The following is a 26,116-nucleotide window of genomic DNA, read 5'->3' as shown; positions in this document are numbered from 1 at the left end:
GTTTCGCCATTTTACTGGGCTATAGCCTTGCCTTTTTTTCAGGAATGTCAATTTTCCCTATCCATTTATTTATCGACTGAATAGGCGGAAACACTTCTAATAAGACGGAGATTGATGCATATGCCATGAATCAACGTTTTCCAGAAAACTGAGTAGTCACGGCGGTTTCGCCATTTTACTGAGCTAAAGCATTAACTTTTTTTCAGGAACGCCAATTTTCCCAATCCATTTATTTATCGTCTGAATAGGCGGAAAAACTTCTAATAAGACGGGGATTGATACATATGCCATGAATCAACGTTTTCCAAAAAACTGAGAGGACATGGCGGTTTCGACAATTGTCTGGGCTATAGCCTTGCCTTTTTTTCAGGAATGTCAATATTCCCTATCCATTTATTTATTGACTGAATAGGCGGAAACACTTCTAATAAGACGGAGATTGATGCATATGCCACGAATCAACATTTTCCAGACAAATGAGTGGACATGCCGGTTTCGCCATTTTACTGGGCTATAGCCTTACCTTTTTTCAGGATTGCCAATTTTCGCAATCCATTTATTCATCGTCTGAATAGGCGGAAACACTTCTAATAAGACGGAGATTGAAGCATATGCCACAAATCAACGTTTATTAGAAGACTTAGTGGACATGCCGGTTTCACCATTTTACTGGGCTATAGCCTTACCTTTTTTCAGGATTGCCAATCTTCGCAATCCATTTATTTATCGTCTGAATAGGCGGAAAAACTTCTAATAAGACGGAGATTGATGCATATGCCATTAATCAACGTTTTCCAGAAAACTGAGTAGACATGGCGGTTTCGCCATTTTACTGAGCTTTTTTGCCTTTACCTTACCTTTTTTTCTGGAATGCAAATCTTCGCAATCCATTTATTTATCGTCTGAATAATCGGAAAAACTTCTAATAAGACGGGGATTGATACATATGCCATGAATCAACGTTTTCCAGAAAACTGAGTAGACATGGCGGTTTCGCCATTTTACTGGGCTATAGCCTTGCCTTTTTTTCAGGAATGTCAATTTTCCCTATCCATTTATTTATCGACTGAATAGGCGGAAACACTTCTAATAAAACGGAGATTGATGCATATGCCATGAATCAACGTTTTCCAGAAAACTGAGTAGTCACGGCGGTTTCGCCATTTTACTGAGCTAAAGCATTAACTTTTTTTCAGGAATGCCAATTTTCCCAATCCATTTATTTATCGTCTGAATAGGCGGAAACACTTCTAATAAGGCGGAGATTGATGCATATGCCACGAATCAACGTTTCCCAGAAAACTGAGTGGACATGGCGATTTCAACATTTTACTGGGCTAAAGCCTTACCTTTTTTTCAGGAATGCCAATTTTTCCAATCCATTTATTTATCATCTGAATAGGAGGAAACACTTCTAATAAGACGGAGATTGATGCATATGCCACAAATCAACGTTTTCCAGAAAACTGAGTGGACATGGCGATTTCAACATTTTACTGGGCTAAAGCCTTACCTTTTTTTCAGGAACGCCAATTTTCGCAATCCATTTATTTATCGTCTGAATAGTCGGAAACACTTTTATTAAGACGGAGTTTGATGCATATGCCACAGATCAACGTTTTCCAGACAAGTGAGTAGACATGGCGGTTTCGACATTTTACTGGACTATGGCCTTACCTTTTTTTCAGGAATGCCAATTCTCGCAATCCGTTTATTTATCGTCTGAATAGGGGGAAACACTTCAAAGAGACGGAGATTGATGCATATGCCACAAATCAACGTTTTCCAGAAGACTGAGTGGACATGGCGGTTTCGTCATTTTACTGGGCTATATACAGCCTTAACTTTTTTTCAGGAACGCCAATTTTCCCAATCCATTTATTTATCGTCTGAATAGGGCGGAAACACTTCTAATAAGACGGAGATTGATGCATATGCCACAAATCAACGTTTTCCAGAAAACTTAGTGGACATTATGGTTTCGCCATGTTACTGGACTATGGCCTTACCTTTTTTTCAGGAATGCCAATTCTCGCAATCCGTTTATTTATCGTCTGAATAGGCGGAAACACTTCAAAGAGACGGAGATTGATGCATATGCCACAAATCAACGTTTTCCAGAAGACTGAGTGGACATGGCGGTTTCGTCATTTTACTGGGCTATATATAGCCTTAACTTTTTTTCAGGAACGCCAATTTTCCCAATCCATTTATTTATCGTCTGAATAGGGCGGAAACACTTCTAATAAGACGGAGATTGATGCATATGCCACAAATCAACGTTTTCCAGAAAACTTAGTGGACATGGCGGTTTCGTCATTTTACTGGGCTATATATAGCCTTAACTTTTTTTCAGGAACGCCAATTTTCGCAATCCATTTATTTATCGTCGGAATTGTCGGAAACACGTCTAACAAGACGGAGATTGATGCATATGCCACGAATCAACGTTTCCCAGAAAACTGAGTGGACATGGCGGTTTCGACATTTTACTGGGCTATAGCCTTAGATTTTTTTCAGGAATGCCAATTTTCCCAATCCATTTATATATCGTCTGAATAGGCCGAAAAACTTCTAATAAGACGGAGATTGATGCATATGCCAGAAATCAACGTTTTCGAGAAAACTAAGTAGACATGGCGGTTTCGAAATTTTACATGGGCTATAGCCTTACCTTTTTTTCAGGAATGCCAATTTTTCCAATCCATTTATTTATCATCTGAATAGGAGGAAACACTTCTAATAAGACGGAGATTGATGCATATGCCACAAATCAACGTTTTCCAGAAAACTGAGTAGACATGGCGGTTGCGACATTTTACTGGGCTATAGCCTTACCTTTTTTTCAGGAACGCCAATTTTCGCAATCCATTTATTTATCGTCTGAATAGTCGGAAACACTTTTATTAAGACGGAGATTGATGCATATGCCACGAATCAACGTTTTCCAGACAAGTGAGTGGACATGGCGGTTTCGACATTTTACTGGGCTATAGCCTTAGATTTTTTTCAGGAATGCCAATTTTCGCAATCCATTTATTTATCATCTGAATGGGCGCAAAAACTTCTAATAAGACGGATATGGATGCATATGCCACGAATCAACGTTTTCCAGAAAACTGAGTAGACATGGCGGTTTCGACATTTTACTGGGCTATAGCCTTACCTTTTTTTCTGGAACGCCAATTTTCGCAATCCATTTATTTATCGTCTGAATAGTCGGAAACACTTTTATTAAGACGGAGATTGATGCATATGCCACGAATCAACGTTTTCCAGAAAACTTAGTGGACATGGCGGTTTCGACATTTTACTGGGCTATAGCCTTACCTTTTTTTCAGGAATGCCAATTTTCGCAATCCATTTATTTATCGTCTGAATAGAAGGAAACACTTCTAATAAGACGGAGATTGATGCATACGCCACAAATCAACGTTTTCCAGAAAACTTAGTGGACATGGCGGTTTCGACATTTTACTGGGCTATAGCCTTACCTTTTTTTCAGGAATGCCAATTCTCGCAATCCGTTTATTTATCGTCTGAATAGGCGGAAACACTTCAATAAGACGGAGATTGATGCATATGCCACAAATCAACGTTTTCCAGAAGACTGAGTGGACATGGCAGATTCGGCATTTTCCTGGGCTATAGCCTTAACTTTTTTTCAGGAACGCCAATTTTCCCAATCCATTTATTTATCGTCTGAATAGGCTGAAACACTTCTAATCAGACGGAGATTGATGCATATGCCACAAATCAACGTTTTCCAGAACACTTAGTGGACATGGCGGTTTCGTCATTTTACTGGGCTATATATAGCCTTAACTTTTTTTCAGGAACGCCAATTTTCGCAATCCATTTATTTATCGTCGGAATTGTCGGAAACACGTCAAACAAGACGGAGATTGATGCATATGCCACGAATCAACGTTTCCCAGAAAACTGAGTGGACATGGCGGTTTCGACATTTTACTGGGCTATAGCCTTAGATTTTTTTCAGGAATGCCAATTTTCCCAATCCATTTATATATCGTCTGAATAGGCCGAAAAACTTCTAATAAGACGGAGATTGATGCACATGCCAGAAATCAACGTTTTCGAGAAAACTAAGTAGACATGGCGGTTTCAAAATTTTACATGGGCTATAGCCTTACCTTTTTTTCAGGAATGCCAATTTTTCCAATCCATTTATTTATCATCTGAATAGGAGGAAACACTTCTAATAAGACGGAGATTGATGCATATGCCACAAATCAACGTTTTCCAGAAAACTGAGTAGACATGGCGGTTGCGACATTTTACTGGGCTATAGCCTTACCTTTTTTCAGGATTGCCAATTTTCGCAATCCATTTATTCATCGTCTGAATAGGCGGAAACACTTCTAATAAGACGGAGATTGAAGCATATGCCACAAATCAACGTTTATTAGAAGACTTAGTGGACATGCCGGTTTCGCCATTTTACTGGGCTATAGCCTTACCTTTTTTCAGGATTGCCAATCTTCGCAATCCATTTATTTATCGTCTGAATAGGCGGAAAAACTTCTAATAAGACGGAGATTGATGCATATGCCATTAATCAACGTTTTCCAGAAAACTGAGTAGACATGGCGGTTTCGCCATTTTACTGAGCTTTTTTGCCTTTACCTTACCTTTTTTTCTGGAATGCAAATCTTCGCAATCCATTTATTTATCGTCTGAATAGGCGGAAAAACTTCTAATAAGACGGGGATTGATACATATGCCATGAATCAACGTTTTCCAGAAAACTGAGTAGACATGGCGGTTTCGCCATTTTACTGGGCTATAGCCTTGCCTTTTTTTCAGGAATGTCAATTTTCCCTATCCATTTATTTATCGACTGAATAGGCGGAAACACTTCTAATAAGACGGAGATTGATGCATATGCCATGAATCAACGTTTTCCAGAAAACTGAGTAGTCACGGCGGTTTCGCCATTTTACTGAGCTAAAGCATTACCTTTTTTTCAGGAATGCCAATTTTCCCAATCCATTTATTTATCGTCTGAATAGGCGGAAACACTTCTAATAAGGCGGAGATTGATGCATATGCCACGAATCAACGTTTCCCAGAAAACTGAGTGGACATGGCGATTTCAACATTTTACTGGGCTAAAGCCTTACCTTTTTTTCAGGAATGCCAATTTTTCCAATCCATTTATTTATCATCTGAATAGGAGGAAACACTTCTAATAAGACGGAGATTGATGCATATGCCACAAATCAACGTTTTCCAGAAAACTGAGTGGACATTGCGATTTCAACATTTTACTGGGCTAAAGCCTTACCTTTTTTTCAGGAACGCCAATTTTCGCAATCCATTTATTTATCGTCTGAATAGTCGGAAACACTTTTATTAAGACGGAGTTTGATGCATATGCCACAGATCAACGTTTTCCAGACAAGTGAGTGGACATGGCGGTTTCGACATTTTACTGGGCTATAGCCTTAGATTTTTTTCAGGAATGCCAATTTTCGCAATCCATTTATTTATCATCTGAATGGGCGGAAAAACTTCTAATAAGACGGAGATGGATGCATATGCCACGAATCAACGTTTTCCAGAAAACTTAGTGGACATGGCGGTTTCGACATTTTACTGGGCTATAGCCTTAACTTTTTTTCAGGAATGCCAATTTTCCCAATCCATTTATTTATCGACTGAATAGGCGGAAACACTTCTACTAAGACGGAGATTGATGCATACGCCACGAATCAACATTTTCCACACAAGTGAGTGGACATGGCCGTTTCGCCATTTTACTGAGCTAGAGCCTTAACATTTTTCAGGAACGCCAATTCTCCCAATCCATTTATATATCGTCTCAATAGGCGGAAACACTTCTAATAAGACGGAGATTGATGCATATGCCACGAATCAACGTTTTCCAGAAAACTGAGTGGACATGGCGGTTTCAACATTTTACTGGGCTATATATAGCCTTACCTTTTTTTCAGGAATGCCAATTTTCCCAATCCATTTATTTATCGTCTGAATAGAAGGAAAGACTTCTAATAAGACGGAGATTGATGCATATGCCACAAATATACGTTTTCCAGAAGACTGAGTGGACATGGCAGTTTCGATAGCCCTACGTTTTTTTCAGGAATGCCAATTTTCGCAATCCATTTATTTATCGTCTGAATAGGCCGAAAAACTTCTAATAAGACGGAGATTGATGCATATGCCACGGATCAACGTTTTCCAGAAAACTGAGTGGACATGTCGGTTTCTACATTTTACTGGGCTATAGCCTTACCATTTTTTCAGGAATGCCAATTTTCGCAATCCATTTATTTATCGTCTGAATAGGCGGAAACACTTCTAATTAGACGGAGATTGATGCATATGCCACCAATCAACGTTTTCGAGAAAACTAAGTGGACATGGCGGTTTCGACATTCTACATGGGCTATAGCCTTACCTTTTTTTCAGGAATGCCAATATTCGCATTACATTTATTTATCGTCTGAATAGGCGGAAACACTTCTAATAAGACGGAGATTCATGCATATGCCACAAATCAACGTTTTCCAGAAGACTGATTGGACATGGCACTTTCGGCATTTTACTGGCCTTACCTTTTTTTCTGGAATGCCAATCTTCGCAATCCATTTATTTATCGTCTGAATAGGCGGAAACACTTCTAACTAGACGGAGATTGATGCATATGCCACGAATCAACGTCTTCCAGAAAACTGAGGGGACATTATGGTTTCGCCATGTTACTGGACTATGGCCTTACCTTTTTTTCAGGAATGCCAATTCTCGCAATCCGTTTATTTATCGTCTGAATAGGCGGAAACACTTCAAAGAGACGGAGATTGATGCATATGCCACAAATCAACGTTTTCCAGAAGACTGAGTGGACATGGCAGATTCGGCATTTTCCTGGGCTATAGCCTTAACTTTTTTTCAGGAACGCCAATTTTCCCAATCCATTTATTTATCGTCTGAATAGGGCGGAAACACTTCTAATAAGACGGAGATTGATGCATATGCCACAAATCAACGTTTTCCAGAAAACTTAGTGGACATGGCGGTTTCGTCATTTTACTGGGCTATATATAGCCTTAACTTTTTTTCAGGAACGCCAATTTTCGCAATCCATTTATTTATCGTCGGAATTGTCGGAAACACGTCTAACAAGACGGAGATTGATGCATATGCCACGAATCAACGTTTCCCAGAAAACTGAGTGGACATGGCGGTTTCGACATTTTACTGGGCTATAGCCTTAGATTTTTTTCAGGAATGCCAATTTTCCCAATCCATTTATATATCGTCTGAATAGGCCGAAAAACTTCTAATAAGACGGATATTGATGCATATGCCAGAAATCAACGTTTTCGAGAAAACTAAGTAGACATGGCGGTTTCGAAATTTTACATGGGCTATAGCCTTACCTTTTTTTCAGGAATGCCAATTTTTCCAATCCATTTATTTATCATCTGAATAGGAGGAAACACTTCTAATAAGACGGAGATTGATGCATATGCCACAAATCAACGTTTTCCAGAAAACTGAGTAGACATGGCGGTTGCGACATTTTACTGGGCTATAGCCTTACCTTTTTTTCAGGAACGCCAATTTTCGCAATCCATTTATTTATCGTCTGAATAGTCGGAAACACTTTTATTAAGACGGAGATTGATGCATATGCCACGAATCAACGTTTTCCAGACAAGTGAGTGGACATGGCGGTTTCGACATTTTACTGGGCTATAGCCTTAGATTTTTTTCAGGAATGCCAATTTTCGCAATCCATTTATTTATCATCTGAATGGGCGCAAAAACTTCTAATAAGACGGATATGGATGCATATGCCACGAATCAACGTTTTCCAGAAAACTGAGTAGACATGGCGGTTTCGACATTTTACTGGGCTATATAGCCTTACCTTTTTTTCAGGAACGCCAATTTTCGCAATCCATTTATTTATCGTCTGAATAGTCGGAAACACTTTTATTAAGACGGAGATTGATGCATATGCCACGAATCAACGTTTTCCAGAACACTTAGTGGACATGGCGGTTTCGTCATTTTACTGGGCTATATATAGCCTTAACTTTTTTTCAGGAACGCCAATTTTCGCAATCCATTTATTTATCGTCGGAATTGTCGGAAACACGTCAAACAAGACGGAGATTGATGCATATGCCACGAATCAACGTTTCCCAGAAAACTGAGTGGACATGGCGGTTTCGACATTTTACTGGGCTATAGCCTTAGATTTTTTTCAGGAATGCCAATTTTCCAATCCATTTATATATCGTCTGAATAGGCCGAAAAACTTCTAATAAGACGGAGATTGATGCACATGCCAGAAATCAACGTTTTCGAGAAAACTAAGTAGACATGGCGGTTTCAAAATTTTACATGGGCTATAGCCTTACCTTTTTTTCAGGAATGCCAATTTTTCCAATCCATTTATTTATCATCTGAATAGGAGGAAACACTTCTAATAAGACGGAGATTGATGCATATGCCACAAATCAACGTTTTCCAGAAAACTGAGTAGACATGGCGGTTGCGACATTTTACTGGGCTATAGCCTTACCTTTTTTCAGGATTGCCAATTTTTGCAATCCATTTATTCATCGTCTGAATAGGCGGAAACACTTCTAATAAGACGGAGATTGAAGCATATGCCACAAATCAACGTTTATTAGAAGACTTAGTGGACATGCCGGTTTCGCCATTTTACTGGGCTATAGCCTTACCTTTTTTCAGGATTGCCAATCTTCGCAATCCATTTATTTATCGTCTGAATAGGCGGAAAAACTTCTAATAAGACGGAGATTGATGCATATGCCATTAATCAACGTTTTCCAGAAAACTGAGTAGACATGGCGGTTTCGCCATTTTACTGAGCTTTTTTGCCTTTACCTTACCTTTTTTTCTGGAATGCAAATCTTCGCAATCCATTTATTTATCGTCTGAATAGGCGGAAAAACTTCTAATAAGACGGGGATTGATACATATGCCATGAATCAACGTTTTCCAGAAAACTGAGTAGACATGGCGGTTTCGCCATTTTACTGGGCTATAGCCTTGCCTTTTTTTCAGGAATGTCAATTTTCCCCATCCATTTATTTATCGACTGAATAGGCGGAAACACTTCTAATAAGACGGAGATTGATGCATATGCCATGAATCAACGTTTTCCAGAAAACTGAGTAGTCACGGCGGTTTCGCCATTTTACTGAGCTAAAGCATTACCTTTTTTTCAGGAATGCCAATTTTCCCAATCCATTTATTTATCGTCTGAATAGGCGGAAACACTTCTAATAAGGCGGAGATTGATGCATATGCCACGAATCAACGTTTCCCAGAAAACTGAGTGGACATGGCGATTTCAACATTTTACTGGGCTAAAGCCTTACCTTTTTTTCAGGAATGCCAATTTTTCCAATCCATTTATTTATCATCTGAATAGGAGGAAACACTTCTAATAAGACGGAGATTGATGCATATGCCACAAATCAACGTTTTCCAGAAAACTGAGTGGACATGGCGATTTCAACATTTTACTGGGCTAAAGCCTTACCTTTTTTTCAGGAACGCCAATTTTCGCAATCCATTTATTTATCGTCTGAATAGTCGGAAACACTTTTATTAAGACGGAGTTTGATGCATATGCCACAGATCAACGTTTTCCAGACAAGTGAGTGGACATGGCGGTTTCGACATTTTACTGGGCTATAGCCTTAGATTTTTTTCAGGAATGCCAATTTTCGCAATCCATTTATTTATCATCTGAATGGGCGGAAAAACTTCTAATAAGACGGAGATGGATGCATATGCCACGAATCAACGTTTTCCAGAAAACTTAGTGGACATGGCGGTTTCGACATTTTACTCGGCTATAGCCTTAACTTTTTTTCAGGAATGCCAATTTTCCCAATCCATTTATTTATCGACTGAATAGGCGGAAACACTTCTACTAAGACGGAGATTGATGCATACGCCACGAATCAACATTTTCCACACAAGTGAGTGGACATGGCCGTTTCGCCATTTTACTGAGCTATAGCCTTAACATTTTTCAGGAACGCCAATTCTCCCAATCCATTTATATATCGTCTCAATAGGCGGAAACACTTCTAATAAGACGGAGATTGATGCATATGCCACGAATCAACGTTTTCCAGAAAACTGAGTGGACATGGCGGTTTCAACATTTTACTGGGCTATATATAGCCTTACCTTTTTTTCAGGAATGCCAATTTTCCCAATCCATTTATTTATCGTCTGAATAGAAGGAAAGACTTCTAATAAGACGGAGATTGATGCATATGCCACAAATATACGTTTTCCAGAAGACTGAGTGGACATGGCAGTTTCGATAGCCCTACGTTTTTTTCAGGAATGCCAATTTTCGCAATCCATTTATTTATCGTCTGAATAGGCCGAAAAACTTCTAATAAGACGGAGATTGATGCATATGCCACGGATCAACGTTTTCCAGAAAACTGAGTGGACATGTCGGTTTCTACATTTTACTGGGCTATAGCCTTACCATTTTTTCAGGAATGCCAATTTTCGCAATCCATTTATTTATCGTCTGAATAGGCGGAAACACTTCTAATTAGACGGAGATTGATGCATATGCCACAAATCAACGTTTTCGAGAAAACTAAGTGGACATGGCGGTTTCGACATTCTACATGGGCTATAGCCTTACCTTTTTTTCAGGAATGCCAATATTCGCATTACATTTATTTATCGTCTGAATAGGCGGAAACACTTCTAATAAGACGGAGATTCATGCATATGCCACAAATCAACGTTTTCCAGAAGACTGATTGGACATGGCACTTTCGGCATTTTACTGGCCTTACCTTTTTTTCTGGAATGCCAATCTTCGCAATCCATTTATTTATCGTCTGAATAGGCGGAAACACTTCTAACTAGACGGAGATTGATGCATATGCCACGAATCAACGTCTTCCAGAAAACTGAGGGGACATTATGGTTTCGCCATGTTACTGGACTATGGCCTTACCTTTTTTTCAGGAATGCCAATTCTCGCAATCCGTTTATTTATCGTCTGAATAGGCGGAAACACTTCAAAGAGACGGAGATTGATGCATATGCCACAAATCAACGTTTTCCAGAAGACTGAGTGGACATGGCAGATTCGGCATTTTCCTGGGCTATAGCCTTAACTTTTTTTCAGGAACGCCAATTTTCCCAATCCATTTATTTATCGTCTGAATAGGGCGGAAACACTTCTAATAAGACGGAGATTGATGCATATGCCACAAATCAACGTTTTCCAGAAAACTTAGTGGACATGGCGGTTTCGTCATTTTACTGGGCTATATATAGCCTTAACTTTTTTTCAGGAACGCCAATTTTCGCAATCCATTTATTTATCGTCGGAATTGTCGGAAACACGTCTAACAAGACGGAGATTGATGCATATGCCACGAATCAACGTTTCCCAGAAAACTGAGTGGACATGGCGGTTTCGACATTTTACTGGGCTATAGCCTTAGATTTTTTTCAGGAATGCCAATTTTCCCAATCCATTTATATATCGTCTGAATAGGCCGAAAAACTTCTAATAAGACGGAGATTGATGCATATGCCAGAAATCAACGTTTTCGAGAAAACAAAGTAGACATGGCGGTTTCGAAATTTTACATGGGCTATAGCCTTACCTTTTTTTCAGGAATGCCAATTTTTCCAATCCATTTATTTATCATCTGAATAGGAGGAAACACTTCTAATAAGACGGAGATTGATGCATATGCCACAAATCAACGTTTTCCAGAAAACTGAGTAGACATGGCGGTTGCGACATTTTACTGGGCTATAGCCTTACCTTTTTTTCAGGAACGCCAATTTTCGCAATCCATTTATTTATCGTCTGAATAGTCGGAAACACTTTTATTAAGACGGAGATTGATGCATATGCCACGAATCAACGTTTTCCAGACAAGTGAGTGGACATGGCGGTTTCGACATTTTACTGGGCTATAGCCTTAGATTTTTTTCAGGAATGCCAATTTTCGCAATCCATTTATTTATCATCTGAATGGGCGCAAAAACTTCTAATAAGACGGATATGGATGCATATGCCACGAATCAACGTTTTCCAGAAAACTGAGTAGACATGGCGGTTTCGACATTTTACTGGGCTATAGCCTTACCTTTTTTTCAGGAACGCCAATTTTCGCAATCCATTTATTTATCGTCTGAATAGTCGGAAACACTTTTATTAAGACGGAGATTGATGCATATGCCACGAATCAACGTTTTCCAGAAAACTTAGTGGACATGGCGGTTTCGACATTTTACTGGGCTATAGCCTTACCTTTTTTTCAGGAATGCCAATTTTCGCAATCCATTTATTTATCGTCTGAATAGAAGGAAACATTTCTAATAAGACGGAGATTGATGCATACGCCACAAATCAACGTTTTCCAGAAAACTTAGTGGACATGGCGGTTTCGAAATTTTACTGGGCTAGAGCCTTACCTTTTTTTCAGGAATGCCAATTCTCGCAATCCGTTTATTTATCGTCTGAATAGGCGGAAACACTTCAATAAGACCGAGATTGATGCATATGCCACAAATCAACGTTTTCCAGAAGACTGAGTGGACATGGGAGATTCGGCATTTTCCTGGGCTATAGCCTTAACTTTTTTTCAGGAACGCCAATTTTCCCAATCCATTTATTTATCGTCTGAATAGGGCGGAAACACTTCTAATAAGACGGAGATTGATGCATATGCCACAAATCAACGTTTTCCAGAAAACTTAGTGGACATGGCGGTTTCGTCATTTTACTGGGCTATATATAGCCTTAACTTTTTTTCAGGAACGCCCATTTTCGCAATCCATTTATTTATCGTCGGAATTGTCGGAAACAAGTCTAACAAGACGGAGATTGATGCATATGCCACGAATCAACGTTTCCCAGAAAACTGAGTGGACATGGCGGTTTCGACATTTTACTGGGCTATAGCCTTACCTTTTTTTCAGGAATGCCAATTTTTCCAATCCATTTATTTATCATCTGAATAGGAGGAAACACTTCTAATAAGACGGAGATTGATGCATATGCCACAAATCAACGTTTTCCAGAAAACTGAGTAGACATGGCGGTTGCGACATTTTACTGGGCTATAGCCTTACCTTTTTTTCAGGAACGCCAATTTTCGCAATCCATTTATTTATCGTCTGAATAGTCGGAAACACTTTTATTAAGACGGAGATTGATGCATATGCCACGAATCAACGTTTTCCAGACAAGTGAGTGGACATGGCGGTTTCGACATTTTACTGGGCTATAGCCTTAGATTTTTTCTGGAATGCCAATTTTCGCAATCCATTTATTTATCATCTGAATGGGCGCAAAAACTTCTAATAAGACGGAGATGGATGCATATGCCACGAATCAACGTTTTCCAGAAAACTGAGTAGACATGGCGGTTTCGACATTTTACTGGGCTATAGCCTTACCTTTTTTTCAGGAACGCCAATTTTCGCAATCCATTTATTTATCGTCTGAATAGTCGGAAACACTTTTATTAAGACGAAGATTGATGCATATGCCACGAATCAACGTTTTCCAGAAAACTTAGTGGACATGGCGGTTTCGACATTTTACATGGGCTATAGCCTTACCTTTTTTTTCAGGAATGCCAATATTCGCATTACATTTATCGTCTGAATAGGCGGAAACACTTCTAATAAGACGGAGATTCATGCATATGCCACAAATCAACGTTTTCCAGAAGACTGATTGGACATGGCACTTTCGGCATTTTACTGGCCTTACCTTTTTTTCTGGAATGCCAATCTTCGCAATCCATTTATTTATCGTCTGAATAGGCGGAAACACTTCTAACTAGACGGAGATTGATGCATATGCCACGAATCAACGTCTTCCAGAAAACTGAGGGGACATGGTGGTTTCGCCATGTTACTGGACTATGGCCTTACCTTTTTTTCAGGAACGCCAATTTTCCCAATACATTTAGTTATCGTCTGAATAGGCGGAAACACTTCTAATAAGACGGAGATCGATGTATATGCCACGAATCAACGTTTTCCAAAAAACTGAGTGGACATGGCGGTGTCGACATTTTACTGGGCTATAGCCTTACCTTTTTTTCAGGAACGCCAATTTTCCCAATCCATTTATTTATCGTCTGAATAGGCGGAAACACTTCTAATAAGACGGAGATTGATGCATATGCCACGAATCAACGTTTTCCAAAAAACTGAGAGGACATGGCGGTTTCGACAATTTACTGGGCTAAAGCCTTACCTTTTTTTCAGGAATGCCAATTTTCCCAATCCATTTATTTATCGTCTGAATAGGCGGAAACACTTCTAATAAGACGGAGATGGATGCATATGCCAGGAATCAACGTTTTCATGGTAACTGAGTGGACATGATAGTTTCGACATTTTACTGGGCTATAGCCTTAACTTTTTTTCAGGAATGCCAATTTTCCCAATCCATTTATTTATCGTCTGAATAGGCGGAAACACTTCTAATAAGGCGGAGATTGATGCATATGCCACGAATCAACGTTTCCCAGAAAACTGAGTGGACATGGCGATTTCAACATTTTACTGGGCTAAAGCCTTACCTTTTTTTCAGGAATGCCAATTTTTCCAACCCATTTATTTATCATCTGAATAGGAGGAAACACTTCTAATAAGACGGAGATTGATGCATATGCCACAAATCAACGTTTTCCAGAAAACTGAGTAGACATGGCGGTTTCGACATTTTACTGGGCTATAGCCTTACCTTTTTTTCAGGAATGCCAATTTTCCCAAACCATTTATTTATCGTCTGAATAGAAGGAAACACTTCTAATAAGACGGAGATTGATGCATACACCACAAATCAACGTTTTCCAGAAAACTTAGTGGACATGGCGGTTTCGACATTTTACTGGGCTATAGCCTTACCTTTTTTTCAGGAATGCCAATTTTTCCAATCCATTTATTTATCATCTGAATAGGAGGAAACACTTCTAATAAGACGGAGATTGATGCATATGCCACAAATCAACGTTTTCCAGAAAACTGAGTAGACATGGCGGTTGCGACATTTTACTGGGCTATAGCCTTACCTTTTTTTCAGGAACGCCAATTTTCGCAATCCATTTATTTATCGTCTGAATAGTCGGAAACACTTTTATTAAGACGGAGATTGATGCATATGCCACGAATCAACGTTTTCCAGACAAGTGAGTGGACATGGCGGTTTCGACATTTTACTGGGCTATAGCCTTAGATTTTTTCTGGAATGCCAATTTTCGCAATCCATTTATTTATCATCTGAATGGGCGCAAAAACTTCTAATAAGACGGAGATGGATGCATATGCCACGAATCAACGTTTTCCAGAAAACTGAGTAGACATGGCGGTTTCGACATTTTACTGGGCTATAGCCTTACCTTTTTTTCAGGAACGCCAATTTTCGCAATCCATTTATTTATCGTCTGAATAGTCGGAAACACTTTTATTAAGACGAAGATTGATGCATATGCCACGAATCAACGTTTTCCAGAAAACTTAGTGGACATGGCGGTTTCGACATTTTACATGGGCTATAGCCTTACCTTTTTTTTCAGGAATGCCAATATTCGCATTACATTTATCGTCTGAATAGGCGGAAACACTTCTAATAAGACGGAGATTCATGCATATGCCACAAATCAACGTTTTCCAGAAGACTGATTGGACATGGCACTTTCGGCATTTTACTGGCCTTACCTTTTTTTCTGGAATGCCAATCTTCGCAATCCATTTATTTATCGTCTGAATAGGCGGAAACACTTCTAACTAGACGGAGATTGATGCATATGCCACGAATCAACGTCTTCCAGAAAACTGAGGGGACATGGTGGTTTCGCCATGTTACTGGACTATGGCCTTACCTTTTTTTCAGGAACGCCAATTTTCCCAATACATTTAGTTATCGTCTGAATAGGCGGAAACACTTCTAATAAGACGGAGATCGATGTATATGCCACGAATCAACGTTTTCCAAAAAACTGAGTGGACATGGCGGTGTCGACATTTTACTGGGCTATAGCCTTACCTTTTTTTCAGGAACGCCAATTTTCCCAATCCATTTATTTATCGTCTGAATAGGCGGAAACACTTCTAATAAGACGGAGATTGATGCATATGCCACGAATCAACGTTTTCCAAAAAACTGAGAGGACATGGCGGTTTCGACAATTTACTGGGCTAAAGCCTTACCTTTTTTTCAGGAATGCCAATTTTCCCAATCCATTTATTTATCGTCTGAATAGGCGGAAACACTTCTAATAAGACGGAGATGGATGCATATGCCAGGAATCAACGTTTTCATGGTAACTGAGTGGACATGATAGTTTCGACATTTTACTGGGCTATAGCCTTAACTTTTTTTCAGGAATGCCAATTTTCCCAATCCATTTATTTATCGTCTGAATAGGCGGAAACACTTCTAATAAGGCGGAGATTGATGCATATGCCACGAATCAACGTTTCCCAGAAAACTGAGTGGACATGGCGATTTCAACATTTTACTGGGCTAAAGCCTTACCTTTTTTTCAGGAATGCCAATTTTTCCAACCCATTTATTTATCATCTGAATAGGAGGAAACACTTCTAATAAGACGGAGATTGATGCATATGCCACAAATCAACGTTTTCCAGAAAACTGAGTAGACATGGCGGTTTCGACATTTTACTGGGCTATAGCCTTACCTTTTTTTCAGGAATGCCAATTTTCCCAAACCATTTATTTATCGTCTGAATAGAAGGAAACACTTCTAATAAGACGGAGATTGATGCATACACCACAAATCAACGTTTTCCAGAAAACTTAGTGGACATGGCGGTTTCGACATTTTACTGGGCTATAGCCTTACCTTTTTTTCAGGAATGCCAATTTTTCCAATCCATTTATTTATCATCTGAATAGGAGGAAACACTTCTAATAAGACGGAGATTGATGCATATGCCACAAATCAACGTTTTCCAGAAAACTGAGTAGACATGGCGGTTGCGACATTTTACTGGGCTATAGCCTTACCTTTTTTTCAGGAACGCCAATTTTCGCAATCCATTTATTTATCGTCTGAATAGTCGGAAACACTTTTATTAAGACGGAGATTGATGCATATGCCACGAATCAACGTTTTCCAGACAAGTGAGTGGACATGGCGGTTTCGACATTTTACTGGGCTATAGCCTTAGATTTTTTCTGGAATGCCAATTTTCGCAATCCATTTATTTATCATCTGAATGGGCGCAAAAACTTCTAATAAGACGGAGATGGATGCATATGCCACGAATCAACGTTTTCCAGAAAACTGAGTAGACATGGCGGTTTCGACATTTTACTGGGCTATAGCCTTACCTTTTTTTCAGGAACGCCAATTTTCGCAATCCATTTATTTATCGTCTGAATAGTCGGAAACACTTTTATTAAGACGAAGATTGATGCATATGCCACGAATCAACGTTTTCCAGAAAACTTAGTGGACATGGCGGTTTCGACATTTTACATGGGCTATAGCCTTACCTTTTTTTTCAGGAATGCCAATATTCGCATTACATTTATTTATCGTCTGAATAGGCGGAAACACTTCTAATAAGACGGAGATTCATGCATATGCCACAAATCAACGTTTTCCAGAAGACTGATTGGACATGGCACTTTCGGCATTTTACTGGCCTTACCTTTTTTTCTGGAATGCCAATATTCGCAATCCATTTATTTATCGTCTGAATAGGCGGAAACACTTCTAACTAGACGGAGATTGATGCATATGCCACGAATCAACGTCTTCCAGAAAACTGAGGGGACATGGTGGTTTCGCCATGTTACTGGACTATGGCCTTACCTTTTTTTCAGGAACGCCAATTTTCCCAATACATTTAGTTATCGTCTGAATAGGCGGAAACACTTCTAATAAGACGGAGATCGATGTATATGCCACGAATCAACGTTTTCCAAAAAACTGAGTGGACATGGCGGTGTCGACATTTTACTGGGCTATAGCCTTACCTTTTTTTCAGGAACGCCAATTTTCCCAATCCATTTATTTATCGTCTGAATAGGCGGAAACACTTCTAATAAGACGGAGATTGATGCATATGCCACGAATCAACGTTTTCCAAAAAACTGAGAGGACATGGCGGTTTCAACAATTTACTGGGCTAAAGCCTTACCTTTTTTTCAGGAATGCCAATTTTCCCAATCCATTTATTTATCGTCTGAATAGGCGGAAACACTTCTAATAAGACGGAGATGGATGCATATGCCAGGAATCAACGTTTTCATGGTAACTGAGTGGACATGATGGTTTCGACATTTTACTGGGCTATAGCCTTGCCTTTTTTTCAGGAATGTCAATTTTCCCTATCCAGTTTTTTTATCGACTGAATAGGCGGAAACACTTCTAATAAGACGGAGATTGATGCATATGCCATGAATCAACGTTTTCCAGAAAACTGAGTAGTCACGGCGGTTTTGCCATTTTACTGAGCTATAGCCTTAACTTTTTTTCAGGAATGCCAATTTTCCCAATCCATTTATTTATCGTCTGAATAGGCGGAAACACTTCTAATAAGGCGGAGATTGATGCATATGCCACGAATCAACGTTTCCCAGAAAACTGAGTGGACATGGCGATTTCAACATTTTACTGGGCTAAAGCCTTACCTTTTTTTCAGGAATGCCAATTTTCCCAATCCATTTATTTATCGTCTGAATAGAAGGAAACACTTCTAATAAGACGGAGATTGATGCATACGCCACAAATCAACGTTTTCCAGAAAACTTAGTGGACATGGCGGTTTCGACATTTTACTGGGCTATAGCCTTACCTTTTTTTCAGGAATGCCAATTTTCCCAATCCATTTATATATCGTCTGAATAGGCCGAAAAACTTCTAATAAGACGGAGATTGATGCATATGCCAGAAATCAACGTTTTCGAGAAAACTAAGTAGACATGGCGGTTTCGAAATTTTACATGGGCTATAGCCTTACCTTTTTTTCAGGAATGCCAATCTTCGCAATCCATTTATTTATCGTATGAATAGGCGGAAAAACTTCTAATAAGACGGAGATTGATGCATATGCCATGAATCAACGTTTTCCAGAAGACTGAGTGGACATGGCAGTTTCGACATTTTACTGGGCTATAGCCTTACCTTTTTTTCTGGAATGCCAACCTTGGCAATCCATTTATTTATCATTTGAATACCCGGAAACACTTCTAACAAGACGGAGATTGATGCATATGCCACGAATCAACGTTTTCCAAAAAACTGAGAGGACAGGCGGTTTCGACAATTTACTGGGCTATAGCCTTACCTTTTTTTCAGGAACGCCAATTTTCCCAATCCATTTATTTATCATCTGAAAAGGCGGAAACACTTCTAATAAGACGGATATTGATGCATATGACACAAATCAACGTTTTCCAGAAAGCTGAGTGGACATGCCGGATTCGACATTTTACTGGGCTATAGCCTTATCTTTTTTTCAGGAACGCCAATTTTCCCAATCCATTTATTTATTGTCTGAATAGGCGGAAACACTTCTAATAAGACGGATATTGAAGCATATGCCACAAATCAACATTTTCCAGACAAGTGAGTGGACATGGCGGTTTCTCCATTTTACAGGGCCATAGCCTTACCTTTTTTTCAGGAACGCCAATTTACCCAATCCATTTATTTATCGTCTGAATAGGCGGAAACACTTCTAATAAGACGGATATTGAAGCATATGCCACAAATCAACGTTTTCCAGAAAGCTGAGTGGACATGCCGGATTCGACATTTTACTGGGCTATAGCCTTGCCTTTCTTTCTGGAATGCCAATCTTCGCAATCCATTTATTTATCGTATGAATAGGCGGAAAAACTTCTAACAAGACGGAGATTGATGCATATGCCACAAATCAACGTTTTCCAAAAAACTGAGAGGACATGGCGGTTTCGACAATTTACTGGGCTATAGCCTTGCCTTTTTTTCAGGAAGGCCAATTTTGCTAATCCATTTATTTATCGTATGAATAGGCGGAAACACTTCTAATAAGACGGAGATAGATGCATATGCCACGAATTAACGTTTTCCAGGTAACTGAGTGGACATGGTAGTTTCAACATTTTACTGGGCTATAGCCTTGCCTTTTTTTTCAGGAATGCCAATCTTCGCAATCCATTTATTTATCGTCTGAATACGCGGAGACGCTTCTAACAAGACGGAGATTGATGCATATGCCACGAATCAACGTTTTCCAAAAAACTGAGAGGACATGGCGGTTTCGACAATTTACTGGGCTTGAGCCTTACCTCTTTTTCAGGAACGCCAATTTTCCCAATCCATTTATTTATCGTCTGAATAGGCGGAAACACTTACCTTTTTTTCAGAAATGCCAATTCTCGCAATCCATTTATTTATCTTCTGAATAGGCGGAAACACTTCTAATAAGACGGATATTGAAGCATATGCCACAAATCAACGTTTTCCAGAAAGCTGAGTGGACATGCCGGACTCGACATTTTACTGGGCTATAGCCTTGCCTTTCTTTCTGGAATGCCAATCTTCTCAATCCATTTATTTATCGTATGAATATGCGGAAAAACTTCGAACAAGACGGAGATTGATGCATATGCCACGAATCAACGTTTTACAAAAAACTGAGTGGACATGATGGTTTCGACATTTTACTGGGCTATAGCCTTGCCTTTTTTTCAGGAATGTCAATTTTCCCTATCCATTTTTTTATCGACTGAATAGGCGGAAACACTTCTAATAAGACGGAGATTGATGCATATGCCATGAATCAACGTTTTCCAGAAAACTGAGTAGTCACGGCGGTTTTGCCATTTTACTGAGCTATAGCCTTAACTTTTTTTCAGGAATGCCAATTTTCCCAATCCATTTATTTATCGTCTGAATAGGCGGAAACACTTCTAATAAGGCGGAGATTGATGCATATGCCACGAATCAACGTTTCCCAGAAAACTGAGTGGACATGGCGATTTCAACATTTTACTGGGCTAAAGCCTTACCTTTTTTTCAGGAATGCCAATTTTCCCAATCCATTTATTTATCGTCTGAATAGTCGGAAACACTTTTATTAAGACGAAGATTGATGCATATGCCACGAATCAACGTTTTCCAGAAAACTTAGTGGACATGGCGGTTTCGACATTTTACATGGGCTATAGCCTTACCTTTTTTTTCAGGAATGCCAATATTCGCATTACATTTATTTATCGTCTGAATAGGCGGAAACACTTCTAATAAGACGGAGATTCATGCATATGCCACAAATCAACGTTTTCCAGAAGACTGATTGGACATGGCACTTTCGGCATTTTACTGGCCTTACCTTTTTTTCTGGAATGCCAATCTTCGCAATCCATTTATTTATCGTCTGAATAGGCGGAAACACTTCTAACTAGACGGAGATTGATGCATATGCCACGAATCAACGTCTTCCAGAAAACTGAGGGGACATGGTGGTTTCGCCATGTTACTGGACTATGGCCTTACCTTTTTTTCAGGAACGCCAATTTTCCCAATACATTTAGTTATCGTCTGAATAGGCGGAAACACTTCTAATAAGACGGAGATCGATGTATATGCCACGAATCAACGTTTTCCAAAAAACTGAGTGGACATGGCGGTGTCGACATTTTACTGGGCTATAGCCTTACCTTTTTTTCAGGAACGCCAATTTTCCCAATCCATTTATTTATCGTCTGAATAGGCGGAAACACTTCTAATAAGACGGAGATTGATGCATATGCCACGAATCAACGTTTTCCAAAAAACTGAGAGGACATGGCGGTTTCGACAATTTACTGGGCTAAAGCCTTACCTTTTTTTCAGGAATGCCAATTTTCCCAATCCATTTATTTATCGTCTGAATAGGCGGAAACACTTCTAATAAGACGGAGATTGATGCATATGCCAGAAATCAACGTTTTCGAGAAAACTAAGTAGACATGGCGGTTTCGAAATTTTACATGGGCTATAGCCTTACCTTTTTTTCAGGAATGCCAATCTTCGCAATCCATTTATTTATCGTATGAATAGGCGGAAAAACTTCTAATAAGACGGAGATTGATGCATATGCCATGAATCAACGTTTTCCAGAAGACTGAGTGGACATGGCAGTTTCGACATTTTACTGGGCTATAGCCTTACCTTTTTTTCTGGAATGCCAACCTTGGCAATCCATTTATTTATCATTTGAATACCCGGAAACACTTCTAACAAGACGGAGATTGATGCATATGCCACGAATCAACGTTTTCCAAAAAACTGAGAGGACAGGCGGTTTCGACAATTTACTGGGCTATAGCCTTACCTTTTTTTCAGGAACGCCAATTTTCCCAATCCATTTATTTATCATCTGAAAAGGCGGAAACACTTCTAATAAGACGGATATTGATGCATATGACACAAATCAACGTTTTCCAGAAAGCTGAGTGGACATGCCGGATTCGACATTTTACTGGGCTATAGCCTTATCTTTTTTTCAGGAACGCCAATTTTCCCAATCCATTTATTTATTGTCTGAATAGGCGGAAACACTTCTAATAAGACGGATATTGAAGCATATGCCACAAATCAACATTTTCCAGACAAGTGAGTGGACATGGCGGTTTCTCCATTTTACAGGGCCATAGCCTTACCTTTTTTTCAGGAACGCCAATTTACCCAATCCATTTATTTATCGTCTGAATAGGCGGAAACACTTCTAATAAGACGGATATTGAAGCATATGCCACAAATCAACGTTTTCCAGAAAGCTGAGTGGACATGCCGGATTCGACATTTTACTGGGCTATAGCCTTGCCTTTCTTTCTGGAATGCCAATCTTCGCAATCCATTTATTTATCGTATGAATAGGCGGAAAAACTTCTAACAAGACGGAGATTGATGCATATGCCACAAATCAACGTTTTCCAAAAAACTGAGAGGACATGGCGGTTTCGACAATTTACTGGGCTATAGCCTTGCCTTTTTTTCAGGAAGGCCAATTTTGCTAATCCATTTATTTATCGTATGAATAGGCGGAAACACTTCTAATAAGACGGAGATAGATGCATATGCCACGAATTAACGTTTTCCAGGTAACTGAGTGGACATGGTAGTTTCAACATTTTACTGGGCTATAGCCTTGCCTTTTTTTTCAGGAATGCCAATCTTCGCAATCCATTTATTTATCGTCTGAATACGCGGAGACGCTTCTAACAAGACGGAGATTGATGCATATGCCACGAATCAACGTTTTCCAAAAAACTGAGAGGACATGGCGGTTTCGACAATTTACTGGGCTTGAGCCTTACCTCTTTTTCAGGAACGCCAATTTTCCCAATCCATTTATTTATCGTCTGAATAGGCGGAAACACTTACCTTTTTTTCAGAAATGCCAATTCTCGCAATCCATTTATTTATCTTCTGAATAGGCGGAAACACTTCTAATAAGACGGATATTGAAGCATATGCCACAAATCAACGTTTTCCAGAAAGCTGAGTGGACATGCCGGACTCGACATTTTACTGGGCTATAGCCTTGCCTTTCTTTCTGGAATGCCAATCTTCTCAATCCATTTATTTATCGTATGAATATGCGGAAAAACTTCGAACAAGACGGAGATTGATGCATATGCCACGAATCAACGTTTTACAAAAAACTGAGTGGACATGATGGTTTCGACATTTTACTGGGCTATAGCCTTGCCTTTTTTTCAGGAATGTCAATTTTCCCTATCCATTTTTTTATCGACTGAATAGGCGGAAACACTTCTAATAAGACGGAGATTGATGCATATGCCATGAATCAACGTTTTCCAGAAAACTGAGTAGTCACGGCGGTTTTGCCATTTTACTGAGCTATAGCCTTAACTTTTTTTCAGGAATGCCAATTTTCCCAATCCATTTATTTATCGTCTGAATAGGCGGAAACACTTCTAATAAGGCGGAGATTGATGCATATGCCACGAATCAACGTTTCCCAGAAAACTGAGTGGACATGGCGATTTCAACATTTTACTGGGCTAAAGCCTTACCTTTTTTTCAGGAATGCCAATTTTTCCAATCCATTTATTTATCATCTGAATAGGAGGAAACACTTCTAATAAGACGGAGATTGATGCATATGCCACAAATCAACGTTTTCCAGAAAACTGAGTAGACATGGCGGTTTCGACATTTTACTGGGCTATAGCCTTACCTTTTTTTCAGGAATGCCAATTTTCCCAATCCATTTATTTATCGTCTGAATAGAAGGAAACACTTCTAATAAGACGGAGATTGATGCATACGCCACAAATCAACGTTTTCCAGAAAACTTAGTGGACATGGCGGTTTCGACATTTTACTGGGCTATAGCCTTACCTTTTTTTCAGGAACGCCAATTTTCGCAATCCATTTATTTATCGTCTGAATAGTCGGAAACACTTTTATTAAGACGAAGATTGATGCATATGCCACGAATCAACGTTTTCCAGAAAACTTAGTGGACATGGCGGTTTCGACATTTTACATGGGCTATAGCCTTACCTTTTTTTTCAGGAATGCCAATATTCGCATTACATTTATTTATCGTCTGAATAGGCGGAAACACTTCTAATAAGACGGAGATTCATGCATATGCCACAAATCAACGTTTTCCAGAAGACTGATTGGACATGGCACTTTCGGCATTTTACTGGCCTTACCTTTTTTTCTGGAATGCCAATCTTCGCAATCCATTTATTTATCGTCTGAATAGGCGGAAACACTTCTAACTAGACGGAGATTGATGCATATGCCACGAATCAACGTCTTCCAGAAAACTGAGGGGACATGGTGGTTTCGCCATGTTACTGGACTATGGCCTTACCTTTTTTTCAGGAACGCCAATTTTCCCAATACATTTAGTTATCGTCTGAATAGGCGGAAACACTTCTAATAAGACGGAGATCGATGTATATGCCACGAATCAACGTTTTCCAAAAAACTGAGTGGACATGGCGGTGTCGACATTTTACTGGGCTATAGCCTTACCTTTTTTTCAGGAACGCCAATTTTCCCAATCCATTTATTTATCGTCTGAATAGGCGGAAACACTTCTAATAAGACGGAGATTGATGCATATGCCACGAATCAACGTTTTCCAAAAAACTGAGAGGACATGGCGGTTTCGACAATTTACTGGGCTAAAGCCTTACCTTTTTTTCAGGAATGCCAATTTTCCCAATCCATTTATTTATCGTCTGAATAGGCGGAAACACTTCTAATAAGACGGAGATGGATGCATATGCCAGGAATCAACGTTTTCATGGTAACTGAGTGGACATGATGGTTTCGACATTTTACTGGGCTATAGCCTTGCCTTTTTTTCAGGAATGTCAATTTTCCCTATCCATTTTTTTATCGACTGAATAGGCGGAAACACTTCTAATAAGACGGAGATTGATGCATATGCCATGAATCAACGTTTTCCAGAAAACTGAGTAGTCACGGCGGTTTTGCCATTTTACTGAGCTATAGCCTTAACTTTTTTTCAGGAATGCCAATTTTCCCAATCCATTTATTTATCGTCTGAATAGGCGGAAACACTTCTAATAAGGCGGAGATTGATGCATATGCCACGAATCAACGTTTCCCAGAAAACTGAGTGGACATGGCGATTTCAACATTTTACTGGGCTAAAGCCTTACCTTTTTTTCAGGAATGCCAATTTTTCCAACCCATTTATTTATCATCTGAATAGGAGGAAACACTTCTAATAAGACGGAGATTGATGCATATGCCACAAATCAACGTTTTCCAGAAAACTGAGTAGACATGGCGGTTTCGACATTTTACTGGGCTATAGCCTTACCTTTTTTTCAGGAATGCCAATTTTCCCAATCCATTTATTTATCGTCTGAATAGAAGGAAACACTTCTAATAAGACGGAGATTGATGCATACGCCACAAATCAACGTTTTCCAGAAAACTTAGTGGACATGGCGGTTTCGACATTTTACTGGGCTATAGCCTTACCTTTTTTTCAGGAATGCCAATTTTTCCAATCCATTTATTTATCATCTGAATAG

Source organism: Dermacentor albipictus, chromosome 5 (assembly GCF_038994185.2).
Source record: "Dermacentor albipictus isolate Rhodes 1998 colony chromosome 5, USDA_Dalb.pri_finalv2, whole genome shotgun sequence".
In the NCBI taxonomy this organism is placed as follows: domain Eukaryota; kingdom Metazoa; phylum Arthropoda; class Arachnida; order Ixodida; family Ixodidae; genus Dermacentor; species Dermacentor albipictus.
The sequence above is the reverse complement of the archived record's forward strand: the minus strand, read 5'-3'. Positions refer to the sequence as shown.